This window comes from Ambystoma mexicanum, unplaced genomic scaffold (genome assembly GCF_040938575.1).
Source record: "Ambystoma mexicanum isolate Mex_15411 unplaced genomic scaffold, UKY_AmexF1_1 Mex_scaf34, whole genome shotgun sequence".
NCBI lineage: Eukaryota > Metazoa > Chordata > Amphibia > Caudata > Ambystomatidae > Ambystoma > Ambystoma mexicanum.
In genome coordinates, this window is record NW_027182449.1 from 421,691 (window position 1) to 438,894 (window position 17,204).

General features: G+C 54.1%; 4 non-coding genes and 1 pseudogene across 4 annotated transcripts; all 5 read left to right on the forward strand.

Annotated features, from left to right (window-relative positions):
- Positions 1 to 941: 941 nt before the first annotated feature.
- On the forward strand, positions 942 to 1,060 carry LOC138558993 (5S ribosomal RNA). The gene has a single exon (XR_011299111.1). It is a non-coding gene; the product is annotated as a 5S ribosomal RNA (ribosomal RNA).
- Positions 1,061 to 4,186: 3,126 nt separating this feature from the next.
- On the forward strand, positions 4,187 to 4,295 carry LOC138559027 (5S ribosomal RNA; annotated as a pseudogene).
- Positions 4,296 to 8,393: 4,098 nt separating this feature from the next.
- On the forward strand, positions 8,394 to 8,512 carry LOC138559004 (5S ribosomal RNA). The gene has a single exon (XR_011299122.1). It is a non-coding gene; the product is annotated as a 5S ribosomal RNA (ribosomal RNA).
- A 3,126-nt stretch (positions 8,513 to 11,638) lies between these two features.
- Positions 11,639 to 11,757, forward strand: LOC138559015 (5S ribosomal RNA). The gene has a single exon (XR_011299133.1). It is a non-coding gene; the product is annotated as a 5S ribosomal RNA (ribosomal RNA).
- A 3,072-nt stretch (positions 11,758 to 14,829) lies between these two features.
- LOC138559026 (5S ribosomal RNA) lies at positions 14,830 to 14,948 on the forward strand. The gene has a single exon (XR_011299136.1). It is a non-coding gene; the product is annotated as a 5S ribosomal RNA (ribosomal RNA).
- The last annotated feature ends 2,256 nt before the right edge of the window (positions 14,949 to 17,204 follow it).

Below are 17,204 nucleotides of genomic sequence, written 5' to 3' on the forward strand. Positions count from 1 at the left end.
TTTCTATTTTTGTAAGGAACCGACGCCTGGGTGAGTGCTAGTGTGGCTTGAGGTAAATTTACGGGCAGCTTCTTTGCAAACTTTTGCCAAATCAACTTGGGGCAGCACTGGGATAGAGAGTCAGCCTTCCGCTGATGCCTGCCTAGGCGTGGCTGGGCTGGGGGCCTCAGTTGCTGTTACTGGGCCTGCTTCTTTCCTGGACTTGTAGGCCGCCAGCCTGAGAAGGTAAGGCCTCAACCAACATCGCCCTCTGCCTTCCAAAGAGTCGAGGAGACCGCAGCAGGAAAATTGTGTGTGTGTTTATTTCTTCTTTTTTTAGAGGTGCTTTCTATTTTTGTAAGGAACTGACGCCTGGGTGAGTGCTAGTGTGGCTTGAGGTAAATTCACGGGCAGCTTCTTTGCAAACTTTTGCCAAACCAACTTGGGGCAGCAGTGGGGTAGAGAGTCAGCCTTAAGCTGATGCCTGCCTGGGCTGGGCTGGGCTGGGGGCCTCAGCTGCTGTTACTGGGCCTGCTTCTTTCCTGGACTTGTAGGTCACCAGCCCGAGATGGTAAGGGCCTCAACCAACATCACCCTCTGCCTTCCAAAGCGTCGAGGAGCCCCCAGCAGGAAAATTGTGTGTGTGTTTATTTCCATCTTTCTTTCCGAGTTTTTTTTTAAAGTTTTGTAAGGAACGGATGCTTGGGTGAGTGAGTGCAAGTGTGGCTTGGCCTGAATTTACAGACACTTTCTTTGCAAACATGAGTAGGCAAGTGGGTATTTCAAAAGTGGGTGCATGGAGCTGCTCGTTGCTTTTCCAAGCTGGCAGCTGTGGCTCCTGAGCTTGAGGCAAAAAGAAGGGCAGAAGCACACTGCAGAGGACAGCGTTCAGCCTTGCAAGAGGGCAGTGGACGTCGGAGGAGCCGACACAGCACAAGAGGCTCGGAATCGGCGCACTCTTCGCCTACGGCCATACCACCCTGAATGCGCCCGATCTCGTCCGATCTCGGAAGCTAAGCAGGGTCGGGCCTGGTTAGTACTTGGATGGGAGACCGCCTGGGAATACCAGGTGCTGTAGGCATTTTGCTACTCTGTGCCCGATAGGCGGCGTTCGTCTTCTCCGTCTTGAACTACATTTTTCCTCCATTCCGCTTTTAATTTTAACAAACACGGCGCGTGAAAAAGGCACAGGGGCAGACAGCAGCCCTCGCTCCAATGCAGAGCCCCGTCAGAGGCGGACACGTTGTCGCCAAACTAACTTGGAGCAGCAGCAGCAGCAGCAGGAGACTGAAGCCAGGGCAGCAGCTTGCCGCCTCGGGTGGGTGGATGCAGCCAGAAAGGGCCACTCGTGTCCCTGGCAAAGCACCTCCAGCATCTCCCCGTTTTCTCTCCAGTGGACGCGCAAGGCCCCCTACAGCTAGGGGAGGCAAGTGGATGGGCCTCATCTGCATATGTGGGCTCTAGAGGAAGAGTGCACCCTGGGAGACAAGGGGACACCTGGAGCGGGAAGTGCTCACGGGGGAGAAGTGCCTACAAGAGGCAGGAAGGGAGGGAGGCCACATCATGCCTCTCCATAGCCAGGCCTCTGGATGATGGGGCAGAAGCGGCCGTCACCCTAAGCTTCCTAGAAGTCCCAGCTGGGCCCCATGCTACCTAATATCTCGCCTGATCGAGCCTGGTCGAGCACTGGTCGAGCCTTCAGCCAAGGGACACAGGAGCCAAGGGGTCTGGCCTCGAGCCTTCAGCCGAGGGACCCAGGAGCCCAGGGTCTGGCCTCAGTGCTTCCCAAGTCGGCCTTCAGCTGAAGCCTGCCTGGGCTGGGAGCCTCAGCTGCTATTCCTGGGTGTGCTTCTTTCCTGCATGTGAAGGCCACCAGCGGCGAAGGTTGCCCTCCGCCTTCTAAGGAGTCGAGGAGACCGCAGCAGGAAAATTGTGTGTGTGTTTATTTCTTCTTTTTTTAGAGGTGCTTTCTATTTTTGCAAGGAACTGACGCCTGGATGAGTGCTAGTGTGGCTTGAGGTAAATTCACGGGCAGCTTCTTTGCAAACTTTTGCCAAACCAACTTGGGGCAGCAGTGGGGTAGAGAGTCAGCCTTCTGCTGATGCCTGCCTAGGCGTGGCCGGGCTGGGGGCCTCAGCTGCTGTTACTGGGCCTGCTTCTTTCCTGGACTTGTAGGCCACCAGCCGGAGAAAGTAAGGGCCTCAACCAACATCGCCCTCTGCCTTCCAAAGAGTCGAGGAGTCCCCAGCAGGAAAATTGTGTGTGTGTTTATTTCTTCTTTTTTAGAGATGCTTTCTATTTTTGTAAGGAAACGACGCCTGGGTGAGTGCTAGTGTGGCGTGAGCTAAATTTACAGGCATCTTCTTTGCAAACTTTTGCCAAACCAACTTGGAGCAGCAGTGGGGTAGAGAGTCAGCCTTCTGCTGATGCCTGCCTGGGCTGGGCTGGTCTGGGGGCCTCAGCTGCTGTTACTGGGCCTGCTTCTTTCCTGGACTTGTAGGCCACCAGCCCAAGAAGGTAAGGGCCTCAACCAACATCGCCCTCTGCCTTCCAAAGAGTCGAGGTGTCCCCAGCAGGAAAATTGTGTGTGTGTATTTCTTCTTTTTTTAGAGATGCTTTCTATTTTTGTAAGGAACCGACGCCTGGGTGAGTGCTAGTGTGGCTTGAGGTAAATTTACGGGCAGCTTCTTTGCAAACTTTTGCCAAACCAACTTGGGGCAGCACTGGGGTAGAGAGTCAGCCTTCCGCTGATGCCTGCCTAGGCGTGGCTGGGCTGGGGGCCTCAGTTGCTGTTACTGGGCCTGCTTCTTTCCTGGACTTGTAGGCCGCCAGCCTGAGAAGGTAAGGCCTCAACCAACATCGCCCTCTGCCTTCCAAAGAGTCGAGGAGACCGCAGCAGGAAAATTGTGTGTGTGTTTATTTCTTCTTTTTTTAGAGGTGCTTTCTATTTTTGTAAGGAACTGACGCCTGGGTGAGTGCTAGTGTGGCGTGAGTTAAATTTACAGGCATCTTCTTTGCAAACTTTTGCCAAACCAACTTGGGGCAGCAGTGGGGTAGAGAGTCAGCCTTCTGCTGATGCCTGCCGAGGCGTGGCTGGGCTGGGGGCCTCAGCTGCTGTTACTGGGCCTGCTTCTTTCCTGGACTTGTAGGCCACCAGCCGGAGAAAGTAAGGGCCTCAACCAACATCGCCCTCTGCCTTCCAAAGAGTCGAGGAGTCCCCAGCAGGAAAATTGTGTGTGTGTTTATTTCTTCTTTTTTAGAGATGCTTTCTATTTTTGTAAGGAACCGACGCCTGGGTGAGTGCTAGTGTGGCTTGAGGTAAATTTACGGGCAGCTTCTTTGCAAACTTTTGCCAAAACAACTTGGGGCAGCACTGGGGTAGAGAGTCAGCCTTCCGCTGATGCCTGCCTAGGCGTGGCTGGGCTGGGGGCCTCAGTTGCTGTTACTGGGCCTGCTTCTTTCCTGGACTTGTAGGCCGCCAGCCTGAGAAGGTAAGGCCTCAACCAACATCGCCCTCTGCCTTCCAAAGAGTCGAGGAGACCGCAGCAGGAAAATTGTGTGTGTGTTTATTTCTTCTTTTTTTAGAGGTGCTTTCTATTTTTGTAAGGAACTGACGCCTGGGTGAGTGCTAGTGTGGCTTGAGGTAAATTCACGGGCAGCTTCTTTGCAAACTTTTGCCAAACCAACTTGGGGCAGCAGTGGGGTAGAGAGTCAGCCTTAAGCTGATGCCTGCCTGGGCTGGGCTGGGCTGGGGGCCTCAGCTGCTGTTACTGGGCCTGCTTCTTTCCTGGACTTGTAGGTCACCAGCCCGATATGGTAAGGGCCTCAACCAACATCACCCTCTGCCTTCCAAAGCGTCGAGGAGCCCCCAGCAGGAAAATTGTGTGTGTGTTTATTTCCATCTTTCTTTCCGAGTTTTTTTTTAAAGTTTTGTAAGGAACGGATGCTTGGGTGAGTGAGTGCAAGTGTGGCTTGGCCTGAATTTACAGACACTTTCTTTGCAAACATGAGTAGGCAAGTGGGTATTTCAAAAGTGGGTGCATGGAGCTGCTCGTTGCTTTTCCAAGCTGGCAGCTGTGGCTCCTGAGCTTGAGGCAAAAAGAAGGGCAGAAGCACACTGCAGAGGACAGCGTTCAGCCTTGCAAGAGGGCAGTGGACGTCGGAGGAGCCGACACAGCACAAGAGGCTCGGAATCGGCGCACTCTTCGCCTACGGCCATACCACCCTGAATGCGCCCGATCTCGGAAGCTAAGCAGGGTCGGGCCTGGTTAGTACTTGGATGGGAGACCGCCTGGGAATACCAGGTGCTGTAGGCATTTTGCTACTCTGTGCCGATAGGCGGCGTTCGTCTTCTCCGTCTTGAACTACATTTTTCCTCCATTCCGCTTTTAATTTTAACAAACACGGCGCGTGAAAAAGGCACAGGGGCAGACAGCAGCCCTCGCTCCAATGCAGAGCCCCGTCAGAGGCGGACACGTTGTCGCCAAACTAACTTGGAGCAGCAGCAGCAGCAGCAGGAGACTGAAGCCAGGGCAGCAGCTTGCCGCCTCGGGTGGGTGGATGCAGCCAGAAAGGGCCACTCGTGTCCCTGGCAAAGCACCTCCAGCGTCTCCCCGTTTTCTCTCCAGTGGACGCGCAAGGCCCCCTACAGCTAGGGGAGGCAAGTGGATGGGCCTCATCTGCATATGTGGGCTCTAGAGGAAGAGTGCACCCTGGGAGACAAGGGGACACTTGGAGCGGGAAGTGCTCACGGGGGAGAAGTGCCTACAAGAGGCAGGAAGGGAGGGAGGCCACATCATGCCTCTCCATAGCCAGGCCTCTGGATGATGGGGCAGAAGCGGCCGTCACCCTAAGCTTCCTAGAAGTCCCAGCTGGGCCCCATGCTACCTAATATCTCGCCTGATCGAGCCTGGTCGAGCACTGGTCGAGCCTTCAGCCAAGGGACACAGGAGCCAAGGGGTCTGGCCTCGAGCCTTCAGCCGAGGGACCCAGGAGCCCAGGGTCTGGCCTCAGTGCTTCCCAAGTCGGCCTTCAGCTGAAGCCTGCCTGGGCTGGGAGCCTCAGCTGCTGTTCCTGGGTGTGCTTCTTTCCTGCATGTGAAGGCCACCAGCGGCGAAGGTTGCCCTCCGCCTTCTAAGGAGTCGAGGAGACCGCAGCAGGAAAATTGTGTGTGTGTTTATTTCTTCTTTTTTAGAGGTGCTTTCTATGTTTGCAAGGAACTGACGCCTGGGTGAGTGCTAGTGTGGCTTGAGGTAAATTCACGGGCAGCTTCTTTGCAAACTTTTGCCAAACCAACTTGGGGCAGCAGTGGGGTAGAGAGTCAGCCTTCTGCTGATGCCTGCCTAGGCGTGGCTGGGCTGGGGGCCTCAGCTGCTGTTACTGGGCCTGCTTCTTTCCTGGACTTGTAGGCCACCAGCCGGAGAAAGTAAGGGCCTCAACCAACATCGCCCTCTGCCTTCCAAAGAGTCGAGGAGTCCCCAGCAGGAAAATTGTGTGTGTGTTTATTTCTTCTTTTTTAGAGATGCTTTCTATTTTTGTAAGGAAACGACGGCTGGGGGAGTGCTAGTGTGGCGTGAGCTAAATTTACAGGCATCTTCTTTGCAAACTTTTGCCAAACCAACTTGGAGCAGCAGTGGGGTAGAGAGTCAGCCTTCAGCTGATGCCTGCCTGGGCTGGGCTGGTCTGGGGGCCTCAGCTGCTGTTACTGGGCCTGCTTCTTTCCTGGACTTGTAGGCCACCAGCCCGAGAAGGTAAGGGCCTCAACCAACATCGCCCTCTGCCTTCCAAAGAGTCGAGGAGTCCCCAGCAGGAAAATTGTGTGTGTGTATTTCTTCTTTTTTTAGAGATGCTTTCTATTTTTGTAAGGAACCGACGCCTGGGTGAGTGCTAGTGTGGCTTGAGGTAAATTTACGGGCAGCTTCTTTGCAAACTTTTGCCAAACCAACTTGGGGCAGCACTGGGGTAGAGAGTCAGCCTTCCGCTGATGCCTGCCTAGGCGTGGCTGGGCTGGGGGCCTCAGTTGCTGTTACTGGGCCTGCTTCTTTCCTGGACTTGTAGGCCGCCAGCCTGAGAAGGTAAGGCCTCAACCAACATCGCCCTCTGCCTTCCAAAGAGTCGAGGAGACCGCAGCAGGAAAATTGTGTGTGTGTTTATTTCTTCTTTTTTTAGAGGTGCTTTCTATTTTTGTAAGGAACTGACGCCTGGATGAGTGCTAGTGTGGCTTGAGGTAAATTCACGGGCAGCTTCTTTGCAAACTTTTGCCAAACCAACTTGGGGCAGCAGTGGGGTAGAGAGTCAGCCTTCTGCTGATGCCTGCCTAGGCGTGGCTGGGCTGGGGGCCTCAGCTGCTGTTACTGGGCCTGCTTCTTTCCTGGACTTGTAGGCCACCAGCCGGAGAAAGTAAGGGCCTCAACCAACATCGCCCTCTGCCTTCCAAAGAGTCGAGGAGTCCCCAGCAGGAAAATTGTGTGTGTGTTTATTTCTTCTTTTTTAGAGATGCTTTCTATTTTTGTAAGGAAACGACGCCTGGGTGAGTGCTAGTGTGGCGTGAGCTAAATTTACAGGCATCTTCTTTGCAAACTTTTGCCAAACCAACTTGGAGCAGCAGTGGGGTAGAGAGTCAGCCTTCTGCTGATGCCTGCCTGGGCTGGGCTGGTCTGGGGGCCTGAGCTGCTGTTACTGGGCCTGCTTCTTTCCTGGACTTGTAGGCCACCAGCCCGAGAAGGTAAGGGCCTCAACCAACATCGCCCTCTGCCTTCCAAAGAGTCGAGGTGTCCCCAGCAGGAAAATTGTGTGTGTTTATTTCTTCTTTTTTTAGAGATGCTTTCTATTTTTGTAAGGAACCGACGCCTGGGTGAGTGCTAGTGTGGCTTGAGGTAAATTTACGGGCAGCTTCTTTGCAAACTTTTGCCAAACCAACTTGGGGCAGCACTGGGGTAGAGAGTCAGCCTTCCGCTGATGCCTGCCTAGGCGTGGCTGGGCTGGGGGCCTCAGTTGCTGTTACTGGGCCTGCTTCTTTCCTGGACTTGTAGGCCGCCAGCCTGAGAAGGTAAGGCCTCAACCAACATCGCCCTCTGCCTTCCAAAGAGTCGAGGAGACCGCAGCAGGAAAATTGTGTGTGTGTTTATTTCTTCTTTTTTTAGAGGTGCTTTCTATTTTTGTAAGGAACTGACGCCTGGGTGAGTGCTAGTGTGGCGTGAGTTAAATTTACAGGCATCTTCTTTGCAAACTTTTGCCAAACCAACTTGGGGCAGCAGTGGGGTAGAGAGTCAGCCTTCTGCTGATGCCTGCCTAGGCGTGGCTGGGCTGGGGGCCTCAGCTGCTGTTACTGGGCCTGCTTCTTTCCTGGACTTGTAGGCCACCAGCCGGAGAAAGTAAGGGCCTCAACCAACATCGCCCTCTGCCTTCCAAAGAGTCGAGGAGTCCCCAGCAGGAAAATTGTGTGTGTGTTTATTTCTTCTTTTTTAGAGATGCTTTCTATTTTTGTAAGGAACCGACGCCTGGGTGAGTGCTAGTGTGGCTTGAGGTAAATTTACGGGCAGCTTCTTTGCAAACTTTTGCCAAAACAACTTGGGGCAGCACTGGGGTAGAGAGTCAGCCTTCCGCTGATGCCTGCCTAGGCGTGGCTGGGCTGGGGGCCTCAGTTGCTGTTACTGGGCCTGCTTCTTTCCTGGACTTGTAGGCCGCCAGCCTGAGAAGGTAAGGCCTCAACCAACATCGCCCTCTGCCTTCCAAAGAGTCGAGGAGACCGCAGCAGGAAAATTGTGTATGTGTTTATTTCTTCTTTTTTTAGAGGTGCTTTCTATTTTTGTAAGGAACTGACGCCTGGGTGAGTGCTAGTGTGGCTTGAGGTAAATTCACGGGCAGCTTCTTTGCAAACTTTTGCCAAACCAACTTGGGGCAGCAGTGGGGTAGAGAGTCAGCCTTAAGCTGATGCCTGCCTGGGCTGGGCTGGGCTGGGGGCCTCAGCTGCTGTTACTGGGCCTGCTTCTTTCCTGGACTTGTAGGTCACCAGCCCGATATGGTAAGGGCCTCAACCAACATCACCCTCTGCCTTCCAAAGCGTCGAGGAGCCCCCAGCAGGAAAATTGTGTGTGTGTTTATTTCCATCTTTCTTTCCGAGTTTTTTTTTAAAGTTTTGTAAGGAACGGATGCTTGGGTGAGTGAGTGCAAGTGTGGCTTGGCCTGAATTTACAGACACTTTCTTTGCAAACATGAGTAGGCAAGTGGGTATTTCAAAAGTGGGTGCATGGAGCTGCTCGTTGCTTTTCCAAGCTGGCAGCTGTGGCTCCTGAGCTTGAGGCAAAAAGAAGGGCAGAAGCACACTGCAGAGGACAGCGTTCAGCCTTGCAAGAGGGCAGTGGACGTCGGAGGAGCCGACACAGCACAAGAGGCTCGGAATCGACGCACTCTTCGCCTACGGCCATACCACCCTGAATGCGCCCGATCTCGTCCGATCTCGGAAGCTAAGCAGGGTCGGGCCTGGTTAGTACTTGGATGGGAGACCGCCTGGGAATACCAGGTGCTGTAGGCATTTTGCTACTCTGTGCCCGATAGGCGGCGTTCGTCTTCTCCGTCTTGAACTACATTTTTCCTCCATTCCGCTTTTAATTTTAACAAACAGGGCGCGTGAAAAAGGCACAGGGGCAGACAGCAGCCCTCGCTCCAATGCAGAGCCCCGTCAGAGGCGGACACGTTGTCGCCAAACTAACTTGGAGCAGCAGCAGCAGCAGCAGGAGACTGAAGCCAGGGCAGCAGCTTGCCGCCTCGGGTGGGTGGATGCAGCCAGAAAGGGCCACTCGTGTCCCTGGCAAAGCACCTCCAGCGTCTCCCCGTTTTCTCTCCAGTGGACGCGCAAGGCCCCCTACAGCTAGGGGAGGCAAGTGGATGGGCCTCATCTGCATATGTGGGCTCTAGAGGAAGAGTGCACCCTGGGAGACAAGGGGACACCTGGAGCGGGAAGTGCTCACGGGGGAGAAGTGCCTACAAGAGGCAGGAAGGGAGGGAGGCCACATCATGCCTCTCCATAGCCAGGCCTCTGGATGATGGGGCAGAAGCGGCCGTCACCCTAAGCTTCCTAGAAGTCCCAGCTGGGCCCCATGCTACCTAATATCTCGCCTGATCGAGCCTGGTCGAGCACTGGTCGAGCCTTCAGCCAAGGGACACAGGAGCCAAGGGGTCTGGCCTCGAGCCTTCAGCCGAGGGACCCAGGAGCCCAGGGTCTGGCCTCAGTGCTTCCCAAGTCGGCCTTCAGCTGAAGCCTGCCTGGGCTGGGAGCCTCAGCTGCTGTTCCTGGGTGTGCTTCTTTCCTGCATGTGAAGGCCACCAGCGGCGAAGGTTGCCCTCCGCCTTCTAAGGAGTCGAGGAGACCGCAGCAGGAAAATTGTGTGTGTGTTTATTTCTTCTTTTTTTAGAGGTGCTTTCTATTTTTGCAAGGAACTGACGCCTGGATGAGTGCTAGTGTGGCTTGAGGTAAATTCACGGGCAGCTTCTTTGCAAACTTTTGCCAAACCAACTTGGGGCAGCAGTGGGGTAGAGAGTCAGCCTTCTGCTGATGCCTGCCTAGGCGTGGCTGGGCTGGGGGCCTCAGCTGCTGTTACTGGGCCTGCTTCTTTCCTGGACTTGTAGGCCACCAGCCGGAGAAAGTAAGGGCCTCAACCAACATCGCCCTCTGCCTTCCAAAGAGTCGAGGAGTCCCCAGCAGGAAAATTGTGTGTGTGTTTATTTCTTCTTTTTTAGAGATGCTTTCTATTTTTGTAAGGAAACGACGCCTGGGTGAGTGCTAGTGTGGCGTGAGCTAAATTTACAGGCATCTTCTTTGCAAACTTTTGCCAAACCAACTTGGAGCAGCAGTGGGGTAGAGAGTCAGCCTTCTGCTGATGCCTGCCTGGGCTGGGCTGGTCTGGGGGCCTCAGCTGCTGTTACTGGGCCTGCTTCTTTCCTGGACTTGTAGGCCACCAGCCCGAGAAGGTAAGGGCCTCAACCAACATCGCCCTCTGCCTTCCAAAGAGTCGAGGTGTCCCCAGCAGGAAAATTGTGTGTGTGTATTTCTTCTTTTTTTAGAGATGCTTTCTATTTTTGTAAGGAACCGACGCCTGGGTGAGTGCTAGTGTGGCTTGAGGTAAATTTACGGGCAGCTTCTTTGCAAACTTTTGCCAAACCAACTTGGGGCAGCACTGGGGTAGAGAGTCAGCCTTCCGCTGATGCCTGCCTAGGCGTGGCTGGGCTGGGGGCCTCAGTTGCTGTTACTGGGCCTGCTTCTTTCCTGGACTTGTAGGCCGCCAGCCTGAGAAGGTAAGGCCTCAACCAACATCGCCCTCTGCCTTCCAAAGAGTCGAGGAGACGGCAGCAGGAAAATTGTGTGTGTGTTTATTTCTTCTTTTTTTAGAGGTGCTTTCTATTTTTGTAAGGAACTGACGCCTGGGTGAGTGCTAGTGTGGCGTGAGTTAAATTTACAGGCATCTTCTTTGCAAACTTTTGCCAAACCAACTTGGGGCAGCAGTGGGGTAGAGAGTCAGCCTTCTGCTGATGCCTGCCTAGGCGTGGCTGGGCTGGGGGCCTCAGCTGCTGTTACTGGGCCTGCTTCTTTCCTGGACTTGTAGGCCACCAGCCGGAGAAAGTAAGGGCCTCAACCAACATCGCCCTCTGCCTTCCAAAGAGTCGAGGAGTCCCCAGCAGGAAAATTGTGTGTGTGTTTATTTCTTCTTTTTTAGAGATGCTTTCTATTTTTGTAAGGAACCGACGCCTGGGTGAGTGCTAGTGTGGCTTGAGGTAAATTTACGGGCAGCTTCTTTGCAAACTTTTGCCAAAACAACTTGGGGCAGCACTGGGGTAGAGAGTCAGCCTTCCGCTGATGCCTGCCTAGGCGTGGCTGGGCTGGGGGCCTCAGTTGCTGTTACTGGGCCTGCTTCTTTCCTGGACTTGTAGGCCGCCAGCCTGAAAAGGTAAGGCCTCAACCAACATCGCCCTCTGCCTTCCAAAGAGTCGAGGAGACCGCAGCAGGAAAATTGTGTGTGTGTTTATTTCTTCTTTTTTTAGAGGTGCTTTCTATTTTTGTAAGGAACTGACGCCTGGGTGAGTGCTAGTGTGGCTTGAGGTAAATTCACGGGCAGCTTCTTTGCAAACTTTTGCCAAACCAACTTGGGGCAGCAGTGGGGTAGAGAGTCAGCCTTAAGCTGATGCCTGCCTGGGCTGGGCTGGGCTGGGGGCCTCAGCTGCTGTTACTGGGCCTGCTTCTTTCCTGGACTTGTAGGTCACCAGCCCGATATGGTAAGGGCCTCAACCAACATCACCCTCTGCCTTCCAAAGCGTCGAGGAGCCCCCAGCAGGAAAATTGTGTGTGTGTTTATTTCCATCTTTCTTTCCGAGTTTTTTTTTAAAGTTTTGTAAGGAACGGATGCTTGGGTGAGTGAGTGCAAGTGTGGCTTGGCCTGAATTTACAGACACTTTCTTTGCAAACATGAGTAGGCAAGTGGGTATTTCAAAAGTGGGTGCATGGAGCTGCTCGTTGCTTTTCCAAGCTGGCAGCTGTGGCTCCTGAGCTTGAGGCAAAAAGAAGGGCAGAAGCACACTGCAGAGGACAGCGTTCAGCCTTGCAAGAGGGCAGTGGACGTCGGAGGAGCCGACACAGCACAAGAGGCTCGGAATCGGCGCACTCTTCGCCTACGGCCATACCACCCTGAATGCGCCCGATCTCGTCCGATCTCGGAAGCTAAGCAGGGTCGGGCCTGGTTAGTACTTGGATGGGAGACCGCCTGGGAATACCAGGTGCTGTAGGCATTTTGCTACTCTGTGCCCGATAGGCGGCGTTCGTCTTCTCCGTCTTGAACTACATTTTTCCTCCATTCCGCTTTTAATTTTAACAAACACGGCGCGTGAAAAAGGCACAGGGGCAGACAGCAGCCCTCGCTCCAATGCAGAGCCCCGTCAGAGGCGGACACGTTGTCGCCAAACTAACTTGGAGCAGCAGCAGCAGCAGCAGGAGACTGAAGCCAGGGCAGCAGCTTGCCGCCTCGGGTGGGTGGATGCAGCCAGAAAGGGCCACTCGTGTCCCTGGCAAAGCACCTCCAGCGTCTCCCCGTTTTCTCTCCAGTGGACGCGCAAGGCCCCCTACAGCTAGGGGAGGCAAGTGGATGGGCCTCATCTGCATATGTGGGCTCTAGAGGAAGAGTGCACCCTGGGAGACAAGGGGACACCTGGAGCGGGAAGTGCTCACGGGGGAGAAGTGCCTACAAGAGGCAGGAAGGGAGGGAGGCCACATCATGCCTCTCCATAGCCAGGCCTCTGGATGATGGGGCAGAAGCGGCCGTCACCCTAAGCTTCCTAGAAGTCCCAGCTGGGCCCCATGCTACCTAATATCTCGCCTGATCGAGCCTGGTCGAGCCTTCAGCCAAGGGACACAGGAGCCCAGGGTCTGGCCTCAGTGCTTCCCAAGTCGGCCTTCAGCTGAAGCCTGCCTGGGCTGGGAGCCTCAGCTGCTGTTCCTGGGTGTGCTTCTTTCCTGCATGTGAAGGCCACCAGCGGCGAAGGTTGCCCTCCGCCTTCTAAGGAGTCGAGGAGACCGCAGCAGGAAAATTGTGTGTGTGTTTATTTCTTCTTTTTTTAGAGGTGCTTTCTATTTTTGCAAGGAACTGACGCCTGGATGAGTGCTAGTGTGGCTTGAGGTAAATTCACGGGCAGCTTCTTTGCAAACTTTTGCCAAACCAACTTGGGGCAGCAGTGGGGTAGAGAGTCAGCCTTCCGCTGATGCCTGCCTAGGCGTGGCTGGGCTGGGGGCCTCAGCTGCTGTTACTGGGCCTGCTTCTTTCCTGGACTTGTAGGCCACCAGCCGGAGAAAGTAAGGGCCTCAACCAACATCGCCCTCTGCCTTCCAAAGAGTCGAGGAGTCCCCAGCAGGAAAATTGTGTGTGTGTTTATTTCTTCTTTTTTAGAGATGCTTTCTATTTTTGTAAGGAAACGACGCCTGGGTGAGTGCTAGTGTGGCGTGAGCTAAATTTACAGGCATCTTCTTTGCAAACTTTTGCCAAACCAACTTGGAGCAGCAGTGGGGTAGAGAGTCAGCCTTCTGCTGATGCCTGCCTGGGCTGGGCTGGTCTGGGGGCCTCAGCTGCTGTTACTGGGCCTGCTTCTTTCCTGGACTTGTAGGCCACCAGCCCGAGAAGGTAAGGGCCTCAACCAACATCGCCCTCTGCCTTCCAAAGAGTCGAGGTGTCCCCAGCAGGAAAATTGTGTGTGTGTATTTCTTCTTTTTTTAGAGATGCTTTCTATTTTTGTAAGGAACCGACGCCTGGGTGAGTGCTAGTGTGGCTTGAGGTAAATTTACGGGCAGCTTCTTTGCAAACTTTTGCCAAACCAACTTGGGGCAGCACTGGGGTAGAGAGTCAGCCTTCCGCTGATGCCTGCCTAGGCGTGGCTGGGCTGGGGGCCTCAGTTGCTGTTACTGGGCCTGCTTCTTTCCTGGACTTGTAGGCCGCCAGCCTGAGAAGGTAAGGCCTCAACCAACATCGCCCTCTGCCTTCCAAAGAGTCGAGGAGACCGCAGCAGGAAAATTGTGTGTGTGTTTATTTCTTCTTTTTTTAGAGGTGCTTTCTATTTTTGTAAGGAACTGACGCCTGGGTGAGTGCTAGTGTGGCGTGAGTTAAATTTACAGGCATCTTCTTTGCAAACTTTTGCCAAACCAACTTGGGGCAGCAGTGGGGTAGAGAGTCAGCCTTCTGCTGATGCCTGCCTAGGCGTGGCTGGGCTGGGGGCCTCAGCTGCTGTTACTGGGCCTGCTTCTTTCCTGGACTTGTAGGCCACCAGCCGGAGAAAGTAAGGGCCTCAACCAACATCGCCCTCTGCCTTCCAAAGAGTCGAGGAGTCCCCAGCAGGAAAATTGTGTGTGTGTTTATTTCTTCTTTTTTAGAGATGCTTTCTATTTTTGTAAGGAACCGACGCCTGGGTGAGTGCTAGTGTGGCTTGAGGTAAATTTACGGGCAGCTTCTTTGCAAACTTTTGCCAAAACAACTTGGGGCAGCACTGGGGTAGAGAGTCAGCCTTCCGCTGATGCCTGCCTAGGCGTGGCTGGGCTGGGGGCCTCAGTTGCTGTTACTGGGCCTGCTTCTTTCCTGGACTTGTAGGCCGCCAGCCTGAGAAGGTAAGGCCTCAACCAACATCGCCCTCTGCCTTCCAAAGAGTCGAGGAGACCGCAGCAGGAAAATTGTGTATGTGTTTATTTCTTCTTTTTTTAGAGGTGCTTTCTATTTTTGTAAGGAACTGACGCCTGGGTGAGTGCTAGTGTGGCTTGAGGTAAATTCACGGGCAGCTTCTTTGCAAACTTTTGCCAAACCAACTTGGGGCAGCAGTGGGGTAGAGAGTCAGCCTTAAGCTGATGCCTGCCTGGGCTGGGCTGGGCTGGGGGCCTCAGCTGCTGTTACTGGGCCTGCTTCTTTCCTGGACTTGTAGGTCACCAGCCCGATATGGTAAGGGCCTCAACCAACATCACCCTCTGCCTTCCAAAGCGTCGAGGAGCCCCCAGCAGGAAAATTGTGTGTGTGTTTATTTCCATCTTTCTTTCCGAGTTTTTTTTTAAAGTTTTGTAAGGAACGGATGCTTGGGTGAGTGAGTGCAAGTGTGGCTTGGCCTGAATTTACAGACACTTTCTTTGCAAACATGAGTAGGCAAGTGGGTATTTCAAAAGTGGGTGCATGGAGCTGCTCGTTGCTTTTCCAAGCTGGCAGCTGTGGCTCCTGAGCTTGAGGCAAAAAGAAGGGCAGAAGCACACTGCAGAGGACAGCGTTCAGCCTTGCAAGAGGGCAGTGGACGTCGGAGGAGCCGACACAGCACAAGAGGCTCGGAATCGGCGCACTCTTCGCCTACGGCCATACCACCCTGAATGCGCCCGATCTCGTCCGATCTCGGAAGCTAAGCAGGGTCGGGCCTGGTTAGTACTTGGATGGGAGACCGCCTGGGAATACCAGGTGCTGTAGGCATTTTGCTACTCTGTGCCCGATAGGCGGCGTTCGTCTTCTCCGTCTTGAACTACATTTTTCCTCCATTCCGCTTTTAATTTTAACAAACACGGCGCGTGAAAAAGGCACAGGGGCAGACAGCAGCCCTCGCTCCAATGCAGAGCCCCGTCAGAGGCGGACACGTTGTCGCCAAACTAACTTGGAGCAGCAGCAGCAGCAGCAGGAGACTGAAGCCAGGGCAGCAGCTTGCCGCCTCGGGTGGGTGGATGCAGCCAGAAAGGGCCACTCGTGTCCCTGGCAAAGCACCTCCAGCGTCTCCCCGTTTTCTCTCCAGTGGACGCGCAAGGCCCCCTACAGCTAGGGGAGGCAAGTGGATGGGCCTCATCTGCATATGTGGGCTCTAGAGGAAGAGTGCACCCTGGGAGACAAGGGGACACCTGGAGCGGGAAGTGCTCACGGGGGAGAAGTGCCTACAAGAGGCAGGAAGGGAGGGAGGCCACATCATGCCTCTCCATAGCCAGGCCTCTGGATGATGGGGCAGAAGCGGCCGTCACCCTAAGCTTCCTAGAAGTCCCAGCTGGGCCCCATGCTACCTAATATCTCGCCTGATCGAGCCTGGTCGAGCCTTCAGCCAAGGGACACAGGAGCCCAGGGTCTGGCCTCAGTGCTTCCCAAGTCGGCCTTCAGCTGAAGCCTGCCTGGGCTGGGAGCCTCAGCTGCTGTTCCTGGGTGTGCTTCTTTCCTGCATGTGAAGGCCACCAGCGGCGAAGGTTGCCCTCCGCCTTCTAAGGAGTCGAGGAGACCGCAGCAGGAAAATTGTGTGTGTGTTTATTTCTTCTTTTTTTAGAGGTGCTTTCTATTTTTGCAAGGAACTGACGCCTGGATGAGTGCTAGTGTGGCTTGAGGTAAATTCACGGGCAGCTTCTTTGCAAACTTTTGCCAAACCAACTTGGGGCAGCAGTGGGGTAGAGAGTCAGCCTTCCGCTGATGCCTGCCTAGGCGTGGCTGGGCTGGGGGCCTCAGCTGCTGTTACTGGGCCTGCTTCTTTCCTGGACTTGTAGGCCACCAGCCGGAGAAAGTAAGGGCCTCAACCAACATCGCCCTCTGCCTTCCAAAGAGTCGAGGAGTCCCCAGCAGGAAAATTGTGTGTGTGTTTATTTCTTCTTTTTTAGAGATGCTTTCTATTTTTGTAAGGAAACGACGCCTGGGTGAGTGCTAGTGTGGCGTGAGCTAAATTTACAGGCATCTTCTTTGCAAACTTTTGCCAAACCAACTTGGAGCAGCAGTGGGGTAGAGAGTCAGCCTTCTGCTGATGCCTGCCTGGGCTGGGCTGGTCTGGGGGCCTCAGCTGCTGTTACTGGGCCTGCTTCTTTCCTGGACTTGTAGGCCACCAGCCCGAGAAGGTAAGGGCCTCAACCAACATCGCCCTCTGCCTTCCAAAGAGTCGAGGTGTCCCCAGCAGGAAAATTGTGTGTGTGTATTTCTTCTTTTTTTAGAGATGCTTTCTATTTTTGTAAGGAACCGACGCCTGGGTGAGTGCTAGTGTGGCTTGAGGTAAATTTACGGGCAGCTTCTTTGCAAACTTTTGCCAAACCAACTTGGGGCAGCACTGGGGTAGAGAGTCAGCCTTCCGCTGATGCCTGCCTAGGCGTGGCTGGGCTGGGGGCCTCAGTTGCTGTTACTGGGCCTGCTTCTTTCCTGGACTTGTAGGCCGCCAGCCTGAGAAGGTAAGGCCTCAACCAACATCGCCCTCTGCCTTCCAAAGAGTCGAGGAGACCGCAGCAGGAAAATTGTGTGTGTGTTTATTTCTTCTTTTTTTAGAGGTGCTTTCTATTTTTGTAAGGAACTGACGCCTGGGTGAGTGCTAGTGTGGCGTGAGTTAAATTTACAGGCATCTTCTTTGCAAACTTTTGCCAAACCAACTTGGGGCAGCAGTGGGGTAGAGAGTCAGCCTTCTGCTGATGCCTGCCTAGGCGTGGCTGGGCTGGGGGCCTCAGCTGCTGTTACTGGGCCTGCTTCTTTCCTGGACTTGTAGGCCACCAGCCGGAGAAAGTAAGGGCCTCAACCAACATCGCCCTCTGCCTTCCAAAGAGTCGAGGAGTCCCCAGCAGGAAAATTGTGTGTGTGTTTATTTCTTCTTTTTTAGAGATGCTTTCTATTTTTGTAAGGAACCGACGCCTGGGTGAGTGCTAGTGTGGCTTGAGGTAAATTTACGGGCAGCTTCTTTGCAAACTTTTGCCAAAACAACTTGGGGCAGCACTGGGGTAGAGAGTCAGC